The sequence below is a fragment of the Ambystoma mexicanum genome, unplaced genomic scaffold (genome assembly GCF_040938575.1).
Source record: "Ambystoma mexicanum isolate Mex_15411 unplaced genomic scaffold, UKY_AmexF1_1 Mex_scaf1, whole genome shotgun sequence".
NCBI lineage: Eukaryota > Metazoa > Chordata > Amphibia > Caudata > Ambystomatidae > Ambystoma > Ambystoma mexicanum.
In genome coordinates, this window is record NW_027182324.1 from 2,567,789 (window position 1) to 2,587,821 (window position 20,033).

General features: G+C 41.0%; 16 non-coding genes across 16 annotated transcripts; all 16 read left to right on the forward strand.

Moving 5' to 3' along the window:
* The first annotated feature begins 53 nt into the window (after positions 1-53).
* TRNAT-AGU (transfer RNA threonine (anticodon AGU)) lies at positions 54-127 on the forward strand. The gene has a single exon. It is a non-coding gene; the product is annotated as a tRNA-Thr (tRNA).
* A 769-nt stretch (positions 128-896) lies between these two features.
* On the forward strand, positions 897-970 carry TRNAT-AGU (transfer RNA threonine (anticodon AGU)). The gene has a single exon. It is a non-coding gene; the product is annotated as a tRNA-Thr (tRNA).
* Positions 971-2,580: 1,610 nt separating this feature from the next.
* TRNAT-AGU (transfer RNA threonine (anticodon AGU)) lies at positions 2,581-2,654 on the forward strand. Its single transcript has one exon. It is a non-coding gene; the product is annotated as a tRNA-Thr (tRNA).
* A 767-nt stretch (positions 2,655-3,421) lies between these two features.
* Positions 3,422-3,495, forward strand: TRNAT-AGU (transfer RNA threonine (anticodon AGU)). The gene has a single exon. It is a non-coding gene; the product is annotated as a tRNA-Thr (tRNA).
* A 3,289-nt stretch (positions 3,496-6,784) lies between these two features.
* Positions 6,785-6,858, forward strand: TRNAT-AGU (transfer RNA threonine (anticodon AGU)). Its single transcript has one exon. It is a non-coding gene; the product is annotated as a tRNA-Thr (tRNA).
* A 767-nt stretch (positions 6,859-7,625) lies between these two features.
* On the forward strand, positions 7,626-7,699 carry TRNAT-AGU (transfer RNA threonine (anticodon AGU)). The gene has a single exon. It is a non-coding gene; the product is annotated as a tRNA-Thr (tRNA).
* Positions 7,700-8,466: 767 nt separating this feature from the next.
* On the forward strand, positions 8,467-8,540 carry TRNAT-AGU (transfer RNA threonine (anticodon AGU)). The gene has a single exon. It is a non-coding gene; the product is annotated as a tRNA-Thr (tRNA).
* Positions 8,541-9,306: 766 nt separating this feature from the next.
* Positions 9,307-9,380, forward strand: TRNAT-AGU (transfer RNA threonine (anticodon AGU)). Its single transcript has one exon. It is a non-coding gene; the product is annotated as a tRNA-Thr (tRNA).
* A 1,609-nt stretch (positions 9,381-10,989) lies between these two features.
* On the forward strand, positions 10,990-11,063 carry TRNAT-AGU (transfer RNA threonine (anticodon AGU)). The gene has a single exon. It is a non-coding gene; the product is annotated as a tRNA-Thr (tRNA).
* A 767-nt stretch (positions 11,064-11,830) lies between these two features.
* TRNAT-AGU (transfer RNA threonine (anticodon AGU)) lies at positions 11,831-11,904 on the forward strand. Its single transcript has one exon. It is a non-coding gene; the product is annotated as a tRNA-Thr (tRNA).
* Positions 11,905-12,671: 767 nt separating this feature from the next.
* TRNAT-AGU (transfer RNA threonine (anticodon AGU)) lies at positions 12,672-12,745 on the forward strand. Its single transcript has one exon. It is a non-coding gene; the product is annotated as a tRNA-Thr (tRNA).
* A 767-nt stretch (positions 12,746-13,512) lies between these two features.
* Positions 13,513-13,586, forward strand: TRNAT-AGU (transfer RNA threonine (anticodon AGU)). Its single transcript has one exon. It is a non-coding gene; the product is annotated as a tRNA-Thr (tRNA).
* A 767-nt stretch (positions 13,587-14,353) lies between these two features.
* On the forward strand, positions 14,354-14,427 carry TRNAT-AGU (transfer RNA threonine (anticodon AGU)). The gene has a single exon. It is a non-coding gene; the product is annotated as a tRNA-Thr (tRNA).
* A 1,610-nt stretch (positions 14,428-16,037) lies between these two features.
* On the forward strand, positions 16,038-16,111 carry TRNAT-AGU (transfer RNA threonine (anticodon AGU)). Its single transcript has one exon. It is a non-coding gene; the product is annotated as a tRNA-Thr (tRNA).
* A 767-nt stretch (positions 16,112-16,878) lies between these two features.
* Positions 16,879-16,952, forward strand: TRNAT-AGU (transfer RNA threonine (anticodon AGU)). The gene has a single exon. It is a non-coding gene; the product is annotated as a tRNA-Thr (tRNA).
* A 2,448-nt stretch (positions 16,953-19,400) lies between these two features.
* TRNAT-AGU (transfer RNA threonine (anticodon AGU)) lies at positions 19,401-19,474 on the forward strand. Its single transcript has one exon. It is a non-coding gene; the product is annotated as a tRNA-Thr (tRNA).
* The last annotated feature ends 559 nt before the right edge of the window (positions 19,475-20,033 follow it).

The window sequence follows — 20,033 nt, forward strand, 5'->3', positions numbered from 1 at the left end:
ATTTCACTTCTAAATGATTACATGAGGAAGGAAAGGAGACCAGATGCAAAAAAGGTGCTGTGGCTTAGTTGGTTAAAGCGCCTGTCTAGTAAACAGGAGATCCTGAGTTCGAATCTCAGCAGCGCCTGTCTGCTTTTTTTTCGACCAATCTGTCTCCCCAATATTAAAACTTTGTACAAAGATTGCTGTTTCATGCTATTTAGAAGCACAGTCAGGCTTGAAATGTTGGCAAAGCATCCAAGAACTCTGGACTCCACTACCTTAGAGTCATATTGCCCAAGGTTGCGATGCCATCAGAAATAGCACATATTAGAATGAGCAATTCATATTTCCTGCTTAATTTTTTGTAAAAGAAGCAAAGGTACGCCTGAACAGGGACTTGAACCCTGGACCCATCAGATTAAAAGTCTGATGCTCTACCGACTGAGCTATCCAGGCACAAGGATCACTGCCCATTTGAAACTTGATTTTCACTCTACAGCACCTCCATACATGGCTACCTCACTGGTCAATAAAGGAAATGAATTACTAGTGCATTACACACATTTTGACACTGGAGACATAACTTTTTTCAGTCATTCCGTATCCAGATATAGAGATTTGCAGCATCTAGGACTTTAATGTTCACCCACTTACGGATTTGAATGTTTTGCCACATTCATGAGTGCAAACTTGCTCCCCAGTAAAGACGAACATGTGCTCCTCAATGCACACACTGGGCAATGCAGTCCACTCTAAATCGACGATTAATGACATGCTCGTTTTGTGCAATGGAGTTTCAGTCAATTGGAAAACATTTTGTAAAGTTATATTGCAACAGAAGCCCAGCCTTAAAAAAAGTGGATTTCACTTCTAAATGATTACATGAGGAAGGACAGGAGATCAGATGCAAAAGAGGTGCTGTGGCTTAGTTGGTTAAAGCGCCTGTCTAGTAAACAGGAGATCCTGAGTTCGAATCTCAGCAGCGCCTGTCTGCTTTTTTTTCGACCAATCTGTCTCCCCAATATTAAAACTTTGTACAAAGATTGTTACTTCATGCTATTTAGAAGCACAGTCAGGCTTGAAACGTTGGCAAAGCATCCAAGAATTCTGGACTCCACTACCTTAGAGTCATATTGCCCAAGGTTGCGATGCCATCAGAAATAGCACATATTAGAATGAGCAATTCATATTTCCTGCTAAATTTTTTGTAAAAGAAGCAAAGATACGCCTGAACAGGGACTTGAACCCTGGACCCTCAGATTAAAAGTCTGATGCTCTACCGACTGAGCTATCCAGGCACAGGGATCACTGCCCATTTGAAACTTGATTTTCACTCTACAGCACCTCCATACATGGCTACCTCACTGGTCAATAAAGGAAATGAATTACTAGTGCATTACACACATTTTGACACTGGAGACATAACTTTTTTCAGTCATTCCGTATCCAGATATAGAGATTTGCAGCATCTAGGACTTTAATGTTCACCCACTTACGGATTTGAATGTTTTGCCACATTCATGAGTGCAAACTTGCTCCCCAGTAAAGACGAACATGTGCTCCTCAATGCACACACTGGGCAATGCAGTCCACTCTAAATCGACGATTAATGACATGCTCGTTTTGTGCAATGGAGTTTCAGTCAATTGGAAAACATTTTGAAAAGTTATATTGCAACAGAAGCCCAGCCTTAAAAAAGTGGATTTCACTTCTAAATGATTACATGAGGAATGAAAGGAGACCAGATGCAAAAAAGATGCTGTGGCTTAGTTGGTTAAAGCGCCTGTCTAGTAAACAGGAGATCCTGAGTTCGAATCTCAGCAGCGCCTGTCTGCTTTTTTTTCGACCAATCTGTCTCCCCAATATTAAAACTTTGTACAAAGATTGCTGTTTCATGCTATTTAGAAGCACAGTCAGGCTTGAAATGTTGGCAAAGCATCCAAGAACTCTGGACTCCACTACCTTAGAGTCATATTGCCCAAGGTTGCGATGCCATCAGAAATAGCACATATTAGAATGAGCAATTCATATTTCCTGCTTAATTTTTTGTAAAAGAAGCAAAGGTACGCCTGAACAGGGACTTGAACCCTGGACCCATCAGATTAAAAGTCTGATGCTCTACCGACTGAGCTATCCAGGCACAAGGATCACTGCCCATTTGAAACTTGATTTTCACTCTACAGCACCTCCATACATGGCTACCTCACTGGTCAATAAAGGAAATGAATTACTAGTGCATTACACACATTTTGACACTGGAGACATAACTTTTTTCAGTCATTCCGTATCCAGATATAGAGATTTGCAGCATCTAGGACTTTAATGTTCACCCACTTACGGATTTGAATGTTTTGCCACATTCATGAGTGCAAACTTGCTCCCCAGTAAAGACGAACATGTGCTCCTCAATGCACACACTGGGCAATGCAGTCCACTCTAAATCGACGATTAATGACATGCTCGTTTTGTGCAATGGAGTTTCAGTCAATTGGAAAACATTTTGTAAAGTTATATTGCAACAGAAGCCCAGCCTTAAAAAAAGTGGATTTCACTTCTAAATGATTACATGAGGAAGGACAGGAGATCAGATGCCAAAGAGGTGCTGTGGCTTAGTTGGTTAAAGCGCCTGTCTAGTAAACAGGAGATCCTGAGTTCGAATCTCAGCAGCGCCTGTCTGCTTTTTTTTCGACCAATCTGTCTCCCCAATATTAAAACTTTGTACAAAGATTGTTACTTCATGCTATTTAGAAGCACAGTCAGGCTTGAAACGTTGGCAAAGCATCCAAGAATTCTGGACTCCACTACCTTAGAGTCATATTGCCCAAGGTTGCGATGCCATCAGAAATAGCACATATTAGAATGAGCAATTCATATTTCCTGCTAAATTTTTTGTAAAAGAAGCAAAGATACGCCTGAACAGGGACTTGAACCCTGGACCCTCAGATTAAAAGTCTGATGCTCTACCGACTGAGCTATCCAGGCACAGGGATCACTGCCCATTTGAAACTTGATTTTCACTCTACAGCACCTCCATACATGGCTACCTCACTGGTCAATAAAGGAAATGAATTACTAGTGCATTACACACATTTTGACACTGGAGACATAACTTTTTTCAGTCATTCCGTATCCAGATATAGAGATTTGCAGCATCTAGGACTTTAATGTTCACCCACTTACGGATTTGAATGTTTTGCCACATTCATGAGTGCAAACTTGCTCCCCAGTAAAGACGAACATGTGCTCCTCAATGCACACACTGGGCAATGCAGTCCACTCTAAATCGACGATTAATGACATGCTCGTTTTGTGCAATGGAGTTTCAGTCAATTGGAAAACATTTTGAAAAGTTATATTGCAACAGAAGCCCAGCCTTAAGAAAGTGGATTTCACTTCTAAATGATTACATGAGGAAGGAAAGGAGACCAGATGCAAAAAAGGTGCTGTGGCTTAGTTGGTTAAAGCGCCTGTCTAGTAAACAGGAGATCCTGAGTTCGAATCTCAGCAGCGCCTGTCTGCTTTTTTTCGACCAATCTGTCTCCCCAATATTAAAACTTTGTACAAAGATTGCTATTTCATGCTATTTAGAAGCACAGTCAGGCTTGATATGTTGGCAAAGCATCCAAGAACTCTGGACTCCACTACCTTAGAGTCATATTGCCCAAGGTTGCGATGCCATCAGAAATAGCACATATTAGAATGAGCAATTCATATTTCCTGCTTAATTTTTTGTAAAAGAAGCAAAGGTACGCCTGAACAGGGACTTGAACCCTGGACCCTCAGATTAAAAGTCTGATGCCCTACCGACTGAGCTATGCAGGCAGATGGATCACTGCCATTTGAAACTTGATTTTCACTCTACAGCACCTCCATACATGGCTACCTCACTGGTCAATAAAGGAAATGAATTACTAGTGCATTACACACATTTTGACACTGGAGACATAACTTTTTTCAGTCATTCCGTATCCAGATATAGAGATTTGCAGCATCTAGGACTTTAATGTTCACCCACTTACGGATTTGAATGTTTTGCCACATTCATGAGTGCAAACTTGCTCCCCAGTAAAGACGAACATGTGCTCCTCAATGCACACACTGGGCAATGCAGTCCACTCTAAATCGACGATTAATGACATGCTCGTTTTGTGCAATGGAGTTTCAGTCAATTGGAAAACATTTTGAAAAGTTATATTGCAACAGAAGCCCAGCCTTAAAAAAGTGGATTTCACTTCTGATTGATTACATGAGGAAGGAAAGGAGACCAGATGCAAAAAAGGTGCTGTGGCTTAGTTGGTTAAAGCGCCTGTCTAGTAAACAGGAGATCCTGAGTTTGAATCTCAGCAGCGCCTGTCTGCTTTTTTTTCGACCAATCTGTCTCCCCAATATTAAAACTTTGTACAAAGATTGCTATTTCATGCTAATTAGAAGCACAGTCAGGCTTGAAATGTTGGCAAAGCATCCAAGAACTCTGGACTCCACTACCTTAGAGTCATATTGCCCAAGGTTGCGATGCCATCAGAAACAGCACATATTAGAATGAGCAATTCATATTTCCTGCTTAATTTTTTGTAAAAGAAGCAAAGGTACGCCTGAACAGGGACTTGAACCCTGGACCCTCAGATTAAAAGTCTGATGCTCTACCGACTGAGTTATCCAGGCACAGGGATCACTGCCCATTTGAAACTTGATTTTCACTCTACAGCACCTCCATACATGGCTACCTCACTGGTCAATAAAGGAAATGAATTACTAGTGCATTACACACATTTTGACACTGGAGACATAACTTTTTTCAGTCATTCCGTATCCAGATATAGAGATTTGCAGCATCTAGGACTTTAATGTTCACCCACTCACGGATTTGAATGTTTTGCCACATTCATGAGTGCAAACTTGCTCCCCAGTAAAGGCGAACATGTGCTCCTCAATACACACACTGGGCAATGCAGTCCACTCTAAATCAACGATTAATGACATGCTCGTTTTGTGCAATGGAGTTTCAGTCAATTGGAAAACATTTTGTAAAGTTATATTGCAACAGAAGCCCAGCCTTAAAAAAAGTGGATTTCACTTCTAAATGATTACATGAGGAAGGAAAGGAGATCAGATGCAAAAGAGGTGCTGTGGCTTAGTTGGTTAAAGCGCCTGTCTAGTAAACCTGAGATCCTGAGTTCGAATCTCAGCAGCGCCTGTCTGCTTTTTTTTCGACCAATCTGTCTCCCCAATATTAAAACTTTGTACAAAGATTGCTATTTCATGCTATTTAGAAGCACAGTCAGGCTTGAAATGTTGGCAAAGCATCCAAGAATTCTGGACTCCACTACCTTAGAGTCATATTGACCAAGGTTGCGATGCCATCAGAAATAGCACATATTAGAATGAGCAATTCATATTTCCTGCTAAATTTTTTGTAAAAGAAGCAAAGATACGCCTGAACAGGGACTTGAACCCTGGACCCTCAGATTAAAAGTCTGATGCTATACCGACTGAGCTATCCAGGCACAGGGATCACTGCCCATTTGAAACTTGATTTTCACTCTACAGCACCTCCATACATGGCTACCTCACTGGTCAATAAAGGAAATGAATTACTAGTGCATTACACACATTTTGACACTGGAGACATAACTTTTTTCAGTCATTCCGTATCCAGATATAGAGATTTGCAGCATCTAGGACTTTAATGTTCACCCACTTACGGATTTGAATGTTTTGCCACATTCATGAGTGCAAACTTGCTCCCCAGTAAAGACGAACATGTGCTCCTCAATGCACACACTGGGCAATGCAGTCCACTCTAAATCGACGATTAATGACATGCTCGTTTTGTGCAATGGAATTTCAGTCAATTGGAAAACATTTTGAAAAGTTATATTGCAACAGAAGCCCAGCCTTAAAAAAGTGGATTTCACTTCTGATTGATTACATGAGGAAGGAAAGGAGACCAGATGCAAAAAAGGTGCTGTGGCTTAGTTGGTTAAAGCGCCTGTCTAGTAAACAGGAGATCCTGAGTTTGAATCTCAGCAGCGCCTGTCTGCTTTTTTTTCGACCAATCTGTCTCCCCAATATTAAAACTTTGTACAAAGATTGCTATTTCATGCTATTTAGAAGCACAGTCAGGCTTGAAATGTTGGCAAAGCATCCAAGAACTCTGGACTCCACTACCTTAGAGTCATATTGCCCAAGGTTGCGATGCCATCAGAAACAGCACATATTAGAATGAGCAATTCATATTTCCTGCTTAATTTTTTGTAAAAGAAGCAAAGGTACGCCTGAACAGGGACTTGAACCCTGGACCCTCAGATTAAAAGTCTGATGCTCTACCGACTGAGTTATCCAGGCACAGGGATCACTGCCCATTTGAAACTTGATTTTCACTCTACAGCACCTCCATACATGGCTACCTCACTGGTCAATAAAGGAAATGAATTACTAGTGCATTACACACATTTTGACACTGGAGACATAACTTTTTTCAGTCATTCCGTATCCAGATATAGAGATTTGCAGCATCTAGGACTTTAATGTTCACCCACTTACGGATTTGAATGTTTTGCCACATTCATGAGTGCAAACTTGCTCCCCAGTAAAGACGAACATGTGCTCCTCAATGCACACACTGGGCAATGCAGTCCACTCTAAATCGACGATTAATGACATGCTCGTTTTGTGCAATGGAGTTTCAGTCAATTGGAAAACATTTTGAAAAGTTATATTACAACAGAAGCCCAGCCTTAAAAAAGTGGATTTCACTTCTAAATGATTACATGAGGAAGGAAAGGAGACCAGATGCAAAAAAGGTGCTGTGGCTTAGTTGGTTAAAGCGCCTGTCTAGTAAACAGGAGATCCTGAGTTCGAATCTCAGCAGCGCCTGTCTGCTTTTTTTTCGACCAATCTGTCTCCCCAATATTAAAACTTTGTACAAAGATTGCTATTTCATGCTATTTAGAAGCACAGTCAGGCTTGAAATGTTGGCAAAGCATCCAAGAATTCTGGACTCCACTACCTTAGAGTCATATTGCCCAAGGTTGCGATGCCATCAGAAATAGCACATATTAGAATGAGCAATTCATATTTCCTGCTAAATTTTTTGTAAAAGAAGCAAAGATACGCCTGAACAGGGACTTGAACCCTGGACCCTCAGATTAAAAGTCTGATGCTCTACCGACTGAGCTATCCAGGCACAAGGATCACTGCCCATTTGAAACTTGATTTTCACTCTACAGCACCTCCATACATGGCTACCTCACTGGTCAATAAAGGAAATGAATTACTAGTGCATTACACACATTTTGACACTGGAGACATAACTTTTTTCAGTCATTCCGTATCCAGATATAGAGATTTGCAGCATCTAGGACTTTAATGTTCACCCACTTACGGATTTGAATGTTTTGCCACATTCATGAGTGCAAACTTGCTCCCCAGTAAAGACGAACATGTGCTCCTCAATGCACACACTGGGCAATGCAGTCCACTCTAAATCGACGATTAATGACATGCTCGTTTTGTGCAATGGAGTTTCAGTCAATTGGAAAACATTTTGAAAAGTTATATTGCAACAGAAGCCCAGCCTTAAAAAAGTGGATTTCACTTCTAAATGATTACATGAGGAAGGAAAGGAGACCAGATGCAAAAAAGGTGCTGTGGCTTAGTTGGTTAAAGCGCCTGTCTAGTAAACAGGAGATCCTGAGTTCGAATCTCAGCAGCGCCTGTCTGCTTTTTTTTCGACCAATCTGTCTCCCCAATATTAAAACTTTGTACAAAGATTGCTATTTCATGCTATTTAGAAGCACAGTCAGGCTTGAAATGTTGGCAAAGCATCCAAGAATTCTGAACTCCACTACCTTAGAGTCATATTGCCCAAGGTTGCGATGCCATCAGAAATAGCACATATTAGAATGAGCAATTCATATTTCCTGCTAAATTTTTTGTAAAAGAAGCAAAGATACGCCTGAACAGGGACTTGAACCCTGGACCCTCAGATTAAAAGTCTGATGCTCTACCGACTGAGCTATCCAGGCACAAGGATCACTGCCCATTTGAAACTTGATTTTCACTCTACAGCACCTCCATACATGGCTACCTCACTGGTCAATAAAGGAAATGAATTACTAGTGCATTACACACATTTTGACACTGGAGACATAACTTTTTTCAGTCATTCCGTATCCAGATATAGAGATTTGCAGCATCTAGGACTTTAATGTTCACCCACTTACGGATTTGAATGTTTTGCCACATTCATGAGTGCAAACTTGCTCCCCAGTAAAGACGAACATGTGCTCCTCAATGCACACACTGGGCAATGCAGTCCACTCTAAATCGACGATTAATGACATGCTCGTTTTGTGCAATGGAGTTTCAGTCAATTGGAAAACATTTTGAAAAGTTATATTGCAACAGAAGCCCAGCCTTAAAAAAGTGGATTTCACTTCTAAATGATTACATGAGGAAGGAAAGGAGACCAGATGCAAAAAAGGTGCTGTGGCTTAGTTGGTTAAAGCGCCTGTCTAGTAAACAGGAGATCCTGAGTTCGAATCTCAGCAGCGCCTGTCTGCTTTTTTTTCGACCAATCTGTCTCCCCAATATTAAAACTTTGTACAAAGATTGCTATTTCATGCTATTTAGAAGCACAGTCAGGCTTGAAATGTTGGCAAAGCATCCAAGAACTCTGGACTCCACTACCTTAGAATCATATTGCCCAAGGTTGCGATGCCATCAGAAATAGCACATATTAGAATGAGCAATTCATATTTCCTGCTTAATTTTTTGTAAAAGAAGCAAAGGTACGCCTGAACAGGGACTTGAACCCTGGACCCTCAGATTAAAAGTCTGATGCCCTACCGACTGAGCTATCCAGGCAGATGGATCACTGCCATTTGAAACTTGATTTTCACTCTACAGCACCTCCATACATGGCTACCTCACTGGTCAATAAAGGAAATGAATTACTAGTGCATTACACACATTTTGACACTGGAGACATAACTTTTTTCAGTCATTCCGTATCCAGATATAGAGATTTGCAGCATCTAGGACTTTAATGTTCACCCACTTACGGATTTGAATGTTTTGCCACATTCATGAGTGCAAACTTGCTCCCCAGTAAAGACGAACATGTGCTCCTCAATGCACACACTGGGCAATGCAGTCCACTCTAAATCGACGATTAATGACATGCTCGTTTTGTGCAATGGAGTTTCAGTCAATTGGAAAACATTTTGAAAAGTTATATTGCAACAGAAGCCCAGCCTTAAAAAAGTGGATTTCACTTCTAAATGATTACATGAGGAAGGAAAGGAGACCAGATGCAAAAAGGGTGCTGTGGCTTAGTTGGTTAAAGCGCCTGTCTAGTAAACAGGAGATCCTGAGTTCGAATCTCAGCAGCGCCTGTCTGCTTTTTTTTCGACCAATCTGTCTCCCCAATATTAAAACTTTGTACAAAGATTGCTATTTCATGCTATTTAGAAGCACAGTGAGGCTTGAAATGTTGGCAAAGCATCCAAGAACTCTGGACTCCACTACCTTAGAGTCATATTGCCCAAGGTTGCGATGCCATCAGAAATAGCACATATTAGAATGAGCAATTCATATTTCCTGCTTAATTTTTTGTAAAAGAAGCAAAGGTACGCCTGAACAGGGACTTGAACCCTGGACCCTCAGATTAAAAGTCTGATGCTCTACCGACTGAGCTATCCAGGCACAGGGATCACTGCCCATTTGAAACTTGATTTTCACTCTACAGCACCTCCATACATGGCTACCTCACTGGTCAATAAAGGAAATGAATTACTAGTGCATTACACACATTTTGACACTGGAGACATAACTTTTTTCAGTCATTCCGTATCCAGATATAGAGATTTGCAGCATCTAGGACTTTAATGTTCACCCACTTACGGATTTGAATGTTTTGCCACATTCATGAGTGCAAACTTGCTCCCCAGTAAAGACGAACATGTGCTCCTCAATGCACACACTGGGCAATGCAGTCCACTCTAAATCGACGATTAATGACATGCTCGTTTTGTGCAATGGAGTTTCAGTCAATTGGAAAACATTTTGAAAAGTTATATTGCAACAGAAGCCCAGCCTTAAAAAAGTGGATTTCACTTCTGATTGATTACATGAGGAAGGAAAGGAGACCAGATGCAAAAAAGGTGCTGTGGCTTAGTTGGTTAAAGCGCCTGTCTAGTAAACAGGAGATCCTGAGTTTGAATCTCAGCAGCGCCTGTCTGCTTTTTTTTCGACCAATCTGTCTCCCCAATATTAAAACTTTGTACAAAGATTGCTATTTCATGCTATTTAGAAGCACAGTCAGGCTTGAAATGTTGGCAAAGCATCCAAGAACTCTGGACTCCACTACCTTAGAGTCATATTGCCCAAGGTTGCGATGCCATCAGAAACAGCACATATTAGAATGAGCAATTCATATTTCCTGCTTAATTTTTTGTAAAAGAAGCAAAGGTACGCCTGAACAGGGACTTGAACCCTGGACCCTCAGATTAAAAGTCTGATGCTCTACCGACTGAGTTATCCAGGCACAGGGATCACTGCCCATTTGAAACTTGATTTTCACTCTACAGCACCTCCATACATGGCTACCTCACTGGTCAATAAAGGAAATGAATTACTAGTGCATTACACACATTTTGACACTGGAGACATAACTTTTTTCAGTCATTCCGTATCCAGATATAGAGATTTGCAGCATCTAGGACTTTAATGTTCACCCACTTACGGATTTGAATGTTTTGCCACATTCATGAGTGCAAACTTGCTCCCCAGTAAAGGCGAACATGTGCTCCTCAATACACACACTGGGCAATGCAGTCCACTCTAAATCAACGATTAATGACATGCTCGTTTTGTGCAATGGAGTTTCAGTCAATTGGAAAACATTTTGTAAAGTTATATTGCAACAGAAGCCCAGCCTTAAAAAAAGTGGATTTCACTTCTAAATGATTACATGAGGAAGGAAAGGAGATCAGATGCAAAAGAGGTGCTGTGGCTTAGTTGGTTAAAGCGCCTGTCTAGTAAACAGGAGATCCTGAGTTCGAATCTCAGCAGCGCCTGTCTGCTTTTTTTTCGACCAATCTGTCTCCCCAATATTAAAACTTTGTACAAAGATTGCTGTTTCATGCTATTTAGAAGCACAGTCAGGCTTGAAATGTTGGCAAAGCATCCAAGAACTCTGGACTCCACTACCTTAGAGTCATATTGCCCAAGGTTGCGATGCCATCAGAAATAGCACATATTAGAATGAGCAATTCATATTTCCTGCTAAATTTTTTGTAAAAGAAGCAAAGATACGCCTGAACAGGGACTTGAACCCTGGACCCTCAGATTAAAAGTCTGATGCTCTACCGACTGAGCTATCCAGGCACAAGGATCACTGCCCATTTGAAACTTGATTTTCACTCTACAGCACCTCCATACATGGCTACCTCACTGGTCAATAAAGGAAATGAATTACTAGTGCATTACACACATTTTGACACTGGAGACATAACTTTTTTCAGTCATTCCGTATCCAGATATAGAGATTTGCAGCATCTAGGACTTTAATGTTCACCCACTTACGGATTTGAATGTTTTGCCACATTCATGAGTGCAAACTTGCTCCCCAGTAAAGACGAACATGTGCTCCTCAATGCACACACTGGGCAATGCAGTCCACTCTAAATCGACGATTAATGACATGCTCGTTTTGTGCAATGGAGTTTCAGTCAATTGGAAAACATTTTGAAAAGTTATATTGCAACAGAAGCCCAGCCTTAAAAAAGTGGATTTCACTTCTAAATGATTACATGAGGAAGGAAAGGAGACCAGATGCAAAAAAGGTGCTGTGGCTTAGTTGGTTAAAGCGCCTGTCTAGTAAACAGGAGATCCTGAGTTCGAATCTCAGCAGCGCCTGTCTGCTTTTTTTTCGACCAATCTGTCTCCCCAATATTAAAACTTTGTACAAAGATTGCTGTTTCATGCTATTTAGAAGCACAGTCAGGCTTGAAATGTTGGCAAAGCATCCAAGAACTCTGGACTCCACTACCTTAGAGTCATATTGCCCAAGGTTGCGATGCCATCAGAAATAGCACATATTAGAATGAGCAATTCATATTTCCTGCTTAATTTTTTGTAAAAGAAGCAAAGGTACGCCTGAACAGGGACTTGAACCCTGGACCCTCAGATTAAAAGTCTGATGCTCTACCGACTGAGCTATCCAGGCACAGGGATCACTGCCCATTTGAAACTTGATTTTCACTCTACAGCACCTCCATACATGGCTACCTCACTGGTCAATAAAGGAAATGAATTACTAGTGCATTACACACATTTTGACACTGGAGACATAACTTTTTTCAGTCATTCCGTATCCAGATATAGAGATTTGCAGCATCTAGGACTTTAATGTTCACCCACTTACGGATTTGAATGTTTTGCCACATTCATGAGTGCAAACTTGCTCCCCAGTAAAGACGAACATGTGCTCCTCAATGCACACACTGGGCAATGCAGTCCACTCTAAATCGACGATTAATGACATGCTCGTTTTGTGCAATGGAGTTTCAGTCAATTGGAAAACATTTTGAAAAGTTATATTGCAACAGAAGCCCAGCCTTAAAAAAGTGGATTTCACTTCTAAATGATTACATGAGGAAGGAAAGGAGACCAGATGCAAAAAAGGTGCTGTGGCTTAGTTGGTTAAAGCGCCTGTCTAGTAAACAGGAGATCCTGAGTTCGAATCTCAGCAGCGCCTGGCTGCTTTTTTTTCGACCAATCTGTCTCCCCAATATTAAAACTTTGTACAAAGATTGCTATTTCATGCTATTTAGAAGCACAGTCAGGCTTGAAATGTTGGCAAAGCATCCAAGAATTCTGGACTCCACTACCTTAGAGTCATATTGCCCAAGGTTGCGATGCCATCCGAAATAGCACATATTAGAATGAGCAATTCATATTTCCTGCTAAATTTTTTGTAAAAGAAGCAAAGATACGCCTGAACAGGGACTTGAACCCTGGATCCTCAGATTAAAAGTCTGATGCTCTACCGACTGAGCTATCCAGGCACAGGGATCACTGCCCATTTGAAACTTGATTTTCACTCTACAGCACCTCCATACATGGCTACCTCACTGGTCAATAAAGGAAATGAATTACTAGTGCATTACACACATTTTGACACTGGAGACATAACTTTTTTCAGTCATTCCGTATCCAGATATAGAGATTTGCAGCATCTAGGACTTTAATGTTCACCCACTTACGGATTTGAATGTTTTGCCACATTCATGAGTGCAAACTTGCTCCCCAGTAAAGACGAACATGTGCTCCTCAATGCACACACTGGGCAATGCAGTCCACTCTAAATCGACGATTAATGACATGCTCGTTTTGTGCAATGGAGTTTCAGTCAATTGGAAAACATTTTGAAAAGTTATATTGCAACAGAAGCCCAGCCTTAAAAAAGTGGATTTCACTTCTAAATGATTACATGAGGAAGGAAAGGAGACCAGATGCAAAAAAGGTGCTGTGGCTTAGTTGGTTAAAGCGCCTGTCTAGTAAACAGGAGATCCTGAGTTCGAATCTCAGCAGCGCCTGTCTGCTTTTTTTTCGACCAATCTGTCTCCCCAATATTAAAACTTTGTACAAAGATTGCTGTTTCATGCTATTTAGAAGCACAGTCAGGCTTGAAATGTTGGCAAAGCATCCAAGAACTCTGGACTCCACTACCTTAGAGTCATATTGCCCAAGGTTGCGATGCCATCAGAAATAGCACATATTAGAATGAGCAATTCATATTTCCTGCTTAATTTTTTGTAAAAGAAGCAAAGGTACGCCTGAACAGGGACTTGAACCCTGGACCCTCAGATTAAAAGTCTGATGCTCTACCGACTGAGTTATCCAGGCACAGGGATCACTGCCCATTTGAAACTTGATTTTCACTCTACAGCACCTCCATACATGGCTACCTCACTGGTCAATAAAGGAAATGAATTACTAGTGCATTACACACATTTTGACACTGGAGACATAACTTTTTTCAGTCATTCCGTATCCAGATATAGAGATTTGCAGCATCTAGGACTTTAATGTTCACCCACTTACGGATTTGAATGTTTTGCCACATTCATGAGTGCAAACTTGCTCCCCAGTAAAGGCGAACATGTGCTCCTCAATACACACACTGGGCAATGCAGTCCACTCTAAATCAACGATTAATGACATGCTCGTTTTGTGCAATGGAGTTTCAGTCAATTGGAAAACATTTTGTAAAGTTATATTGCAACAGAAGCCCAGCCTTAAAAAAGTGGATTTCACTTCTAAATGATTACATGAGGAAGGAAAGGAGACCAGATGCAAAAAAGGTGCTGTGGCTTAGTTGGTTAAAGCGCCTGTCTAGTAAACAGGAGATCCTGAGTTCGAATCTCAGCAGCGCCTGTCTGCTTTTTTTTCGACCAATCTGTCTCCCCAATATTAAAACTTTGTACAAAGATTGCTATTTCATGCTATTTAGAAGCACAGTCAGGCTTGAAATGTTGGCAAAGCATCCAAGAATTCTGGACTCCACTACCTTAGAGTCATATTGCCCAAGGTTGCGATGCCATCAGAAATAGCACATATTAGAATGAGCAATTCATATTTCCTGCTAAATTTTTTGTAAAAGAAGCAAAGATACGCCTGAACAGGGACTTGAACCCTGGATCCTCAGATTAAAAGTCTGATGCTCTACCGACTGAGCTATCCAGGCACAGGGATCACTGCCCATTTGAAACTTGATTTTCACTCTACAGCACCTCCATACATGGCTACCTCACTGGTCAATAAAGGAAATGAATTACTAGTGCATTACACACATTTTGACACTGGAGACATAACTTTTTTCAGTCATTCCGTATCCAGATATAGAGATTTGCAGCATCTAGGACTTTAATGTTCACCCACTTACGGATTTGAATGTTTTGCCACATTCATGAGTGCAAACTTGCTCCCCAGTAAAGACGAACATGTGCTCCTCAATGCACACACTGGGCAATGCAGTCCACTCTAAATCGACGATTAATGACATGCTCGTTTTGTGCAATGGAGTTTCAGTCAATTGGAAAACATTTTGAAAAGTTATATTGCAACAGAAGCCCAGCCTTAAAAAAGTGGATTTCACTTCTAAATGATTACATGAGGAATGAAAGGAGACCAGATGCAAAAAAGATGCTGTGGCTTAGTTGGTTAAAGCGCCTGTCTAGTAAACAGGAGATCCTGAGTTCGAATCTCAGCAGCGCCTGTCTGCTTTTTTTTCGACCAATCTGTCTCCCCAATATTAAAACTTTGTACAAAGATTGCTGTTTCATGCTATTTAGAAGCACAGTCAGGCTTGAAATGTTGGCAAAGCATCCAAGAACTCTGGACTCCACTACCTTAGAGTCATATTGCCCAAGGTTGCGATGCCATCAGAAATAGCACATATTAGAATGAGCAATTCATATTTCCTGCTTAATTTTTTGTAAAAGAAGCAAAGGTACGCCTGAACAGGGACTTGAACCCTGGACCCATCAGATTAAAAGTCTGATGCTCTACCGACTGAGCTATCCAGGCACAAGGATCACTGCCCATTTGAAACTTGATTTTCACTCTACAGCACCTCCATACATGGCTACCTCACTGGTCAATAAAGGAAATGAATTACTAGTGCATTACACACATTTTGACACTGGAGACATAACTTTTTTCAGTCATTCCGTATCCAGATATAGAGATTTGCAGCATCTAGGACTTTAATGTTCACCCACTTACGGATTTGAATGTTTTGCCACATTCATGAGTGCAAACTTGCTCCCCAGTAAAGACGAACATGTGCTCCTCAATGCACACACTGGGCAATGCAGTCCACTCTAAATCGACGATTAATGACATGCTCGTTTTGTGCAATGGAGTTTCAGTCAATTGGAAAACATTTTGTAAAGTTATATTGCAACAGAAGCCCAGCCTTAAAAAAAGTGGATTTCACTTCTAAATGATTACATGAGGAAGGACAGGAGATCAGATGCAAAAGAGGTGCTGTGGCTTAGTTGGTTAAAGCGCCTGTCTAGTAAACAGGAGATCCTGAGTTCGAATCTCAGCAGCGCCTGTCTGCTTTTTTTTCGACCAATCTGTCTCCCCAATATTAAAACTTTGTACAAAGATTGTTACTTCATGCTATTTAGAAGCACAGTCAGGCTTGAAACGTTGGCAAAGCATCCAAGAATTCTGGACTCCACTACCTTAGAGTCATATTGCCCAAGGTTGCGATGCCATCAGAAATAGCACATATTAGAATGAGCAATTCATATTTCCTGCTAAATTTTTTGTAAAAGAAGCAAAGAGACGCCTGAACAGGGACTTGAACCCTGGACCCTCAGATTAAAAGTCTGATGCTCTACCGACTGAGCTATCCAGGCACAGGGATCACTGCCCATTTGAAACTTGATTTTCACTCTACAGCACCTCCATACATGGCTACCTCACTGGTCAATAAAGGAAATGAATTACTAGTGCATTACACACATTTTGACACTGGAGACATAACTTTTTTCAGTCATTCCGTATCCAGATATAGAGATTTGCAGCATCTAGGACTTTAATGTTCACCCACTTACGGATTTGAATGTTTTGCCACATTCATGAGTGCAAACTTGCTCCCCAGTAAAGACGAACATGTGCTCCTCAATGCACACACTGGGCAATGCAGTCCACTCTAAATCGACGATTAATGACATGCTCGTTTTGTGCAATGGAGTTTCAGTCAATTGGAAAACATTTTGAAAAGTTATATTGCAACAGAAGCCCAGCCTTAAAAAAGTGGATTTCACTTCTAAATGATTACATGAGGAAGGAAAGGAGACCAGATGCAAAAAAGGTGCTGTGGCTTAGTTGGTTAAAGCGCCTGTCTAGTAAACAGGAGATCCTGAGTTCGAATCTCAGCAGCGCCTGTCTGCTTTTTTTCGACCAATCTGTCTCCCCAATATTAAAACTTTGTACAAAGATTGCTATTTCATGCTATTTAGAAGCACAGTCAGGCTTGATATGTTGGCAAAGCATCCAAGAACTCTGGACTCCACTACCTTAGAGTCATATTGCCCAAGGTTGCGATGCCATCAGAAATAGCACATATTAGAATGAGCAATTCATATTTCCTGCTTAATTTTTTGTAAAAGAAGCAAAGGTACGCCTGAACAGGGACTTGAACCCTGGACCCTCAGATTAAAAGTCTGATGCCCTACCGACTGAGCTATCCAGGCAGATGGATCACTGCCATTTGAAACTTGATTTTCACTCTACAGCACCTCCATACATGGCTACCTCACTGGTCAATAAAGGAAATGAATTACTAGTGCATTACACACATTTTGACACTGGAGACATAACTTTTTTCAGTCATTCCGTATCCAGATATAGAGATTTGCAGCATCTAGGACTTTAATGTTCACCCACTTACGGATTTGAATGTTTTGCCACATTCATGAGTGCAAACTTGCTCCCCAGTAAAGACGAACATGTGCTCCTCAATGCACACACTGGGCAATGCAGTCCACTCTAAATCGACGATTAATGACATGCTCGTTTTGTGCAATGGAGTTTCAGTCAATTGGAAAACATTTTGAAAAGTTATATTGCAACAGAAGCCCAGCCTTAAAAAAGTGGATTTCACTTCTGATTGATTACATGAGGAAGGAAAGGAGACCAGATGCAAAAAAGGTGCTGTGGCTTAGTTGGTTAAAGCGCCTGTCTAGTAAACAGGAGATCCTGAGTTTGAATCTCAGCAGCGCCTGTCTGCTTTTTTTTCGACCAATCTGTCTCCCCAATATTAAAACTTTGTACAAAGATTGCTATTTCATGCTATTTAGAAGCACAGTCAGGCTTGAAATGTTGGCAAAGCATCCAAGAACTCTGGACTCCACTACCTTAGAGTCATATTGCCCAAGGTTGCGATGCCATCAGAAACAGCACATATTAGAATGAGCAATTCATATTTCCTGCTTAATTTTTTGTAAAAGAAGCAAAGGTACGCCTGAACAGGGACTTGAACCCTGGACCCTCAGATTAAAAGTCTGATGCTCTACCGACTGAGTTATCCAGGCACAGGGATCACTGCCCATTTGAAACTTGATTTTCACTCTACAGCACCTCCATACATGGCTACCTCACTGGTCAATAAAGGAAATGAATTACTAGTGCATTACACACATTTTGACACTGGAGACATAACTTTTTTCAGTCATTCCGTATCCAGATATAGAGATTTGCAGCATCTAGGACTTTAATGTTCACCCACTCACGGATTTGAATGTTTTGCCACATTCATGAGTGCAAACTTGCTCCCCAGTAAAGGCGAACATGTGCTCCTCAATACACACACTGGGCAATGCAGTCCACTCTAAATCAACGATTAATGACATGCTCGTTTTGTGCAATGGAGTTTCAGTCTATTGGAAAACATTTTGTAAAGTTATATTGCAACAGAAGCCCAGCCTTAAAAAAAGTGGATTTCACTTCTAAATGATTACATGAGGAAGGAAAGGAGATCAGATGCAAAAGAGGTGCTGTGGCTTAGTTGGTTAAAGCGCCTGTCTAGTAAACCTGAGATCCTGAGTTCGAATCTCAGCAGCGCCTGTCTGCTTTTTTTTCGACCAATCTGTCTCCCCAATATTAAAACTTTGTACAAAGATTGCTGTTTCATGCTATTTAGAAGCACAGTCAGGCTTGAAATGTTGGCAAAGCATCCAAGAACTCTGGACTCCACTACCTTAGAGTCATATTGCCCAAGGTTGCGATGCCATCAGAAATAGCACATATTAGAATGAGCAATTCATATTTCCTGCTAAATTTTTTGTAAAAGAAGCAAAGATACGCCTGAACAGGGACTTGAACCCTGGACCCTCAGATTAAAAGTCTGATGCTCTACCGACTGAGCTATCCAGGCACAGGGATCACTGCCCATTTGAAACTTGATTTTCACTCTACAGCACCTCCATACATGGCTACCTCACTGGTCAATAAAGGAAATGAATTACTAGTGCATTACACACATTTTGACACTGGAGACATAACTTTTTTCAGTCATTCCGTATCCAGATATAGAGATTTGCAGCATCTACGACTTTAATGTTCACCCACTTACGGATTTGAATGTTTTGCCACATTCATGAGTGCAAACTTGCTCCCCAGTAAAGACGAACATGTGCTCCTCAATGCACACACTGGGCAATGCAGTCCACTCTAAATCGACGATTAATGACATGCTCGTTTTGTGCAATGGAGTTTCAGTCAATTGGAAAACATTTTGAAAAGTTATATTGCAACAGAAGCCCAGCCTTAAAAAAGTGGATTTCACTTCTAAATGATTACATGAGGAAGGAAAGGAGACCAGATGCAAAAAAGGTGCTGTGGCTTAGTTGGTTAAAGCGCCTGTCTAGTAAACAGGAGATCCTGAGTTCGAATCTCAGCAGCGCCTGTCTGCTTTTTTTTCGACCAATCTGTCTCCCCAATATTAAAACTTTGTACAAAGATTGCTGTTTCATGCTATTTAGAAGCACAGTCAGGCTTGAAATGTTGGCAAAGCATCCAAGAACTCTGGACTCCACTACCTAAGAGTCATATTGCCCAAGGTTGCGATGCCATCAGAAATAGCACATATTAGAATGAGCAATTCATATTTCCTGCTTAATTTTTTGTAAAAGAAGCAAAGGTACGCCTGAACAGGGACTTGAACCCTGGACCCTCAGATTAAAAGTCTGATGCTCTACCGACTGAGCTATCCAGGCACAAGGATCACTGCCCATTTGAAACTTGATTTTCACTCTACAGCACCTCCATACATGGCTACCTCACTGGTCAATAAAGGAAATGAATTACTAGTGCATTACACACATTTTGACACTGGAGACATAACTTTTTTCAGTCATTCCGTATCCAGATATAGAGATTTGCAGCATCTAGGACTTTAATGTTCACCCACTTACGGATTTGAATGTTTTGCCACATTCATGAGTGCAAACTTGCTCCCCAGTAAA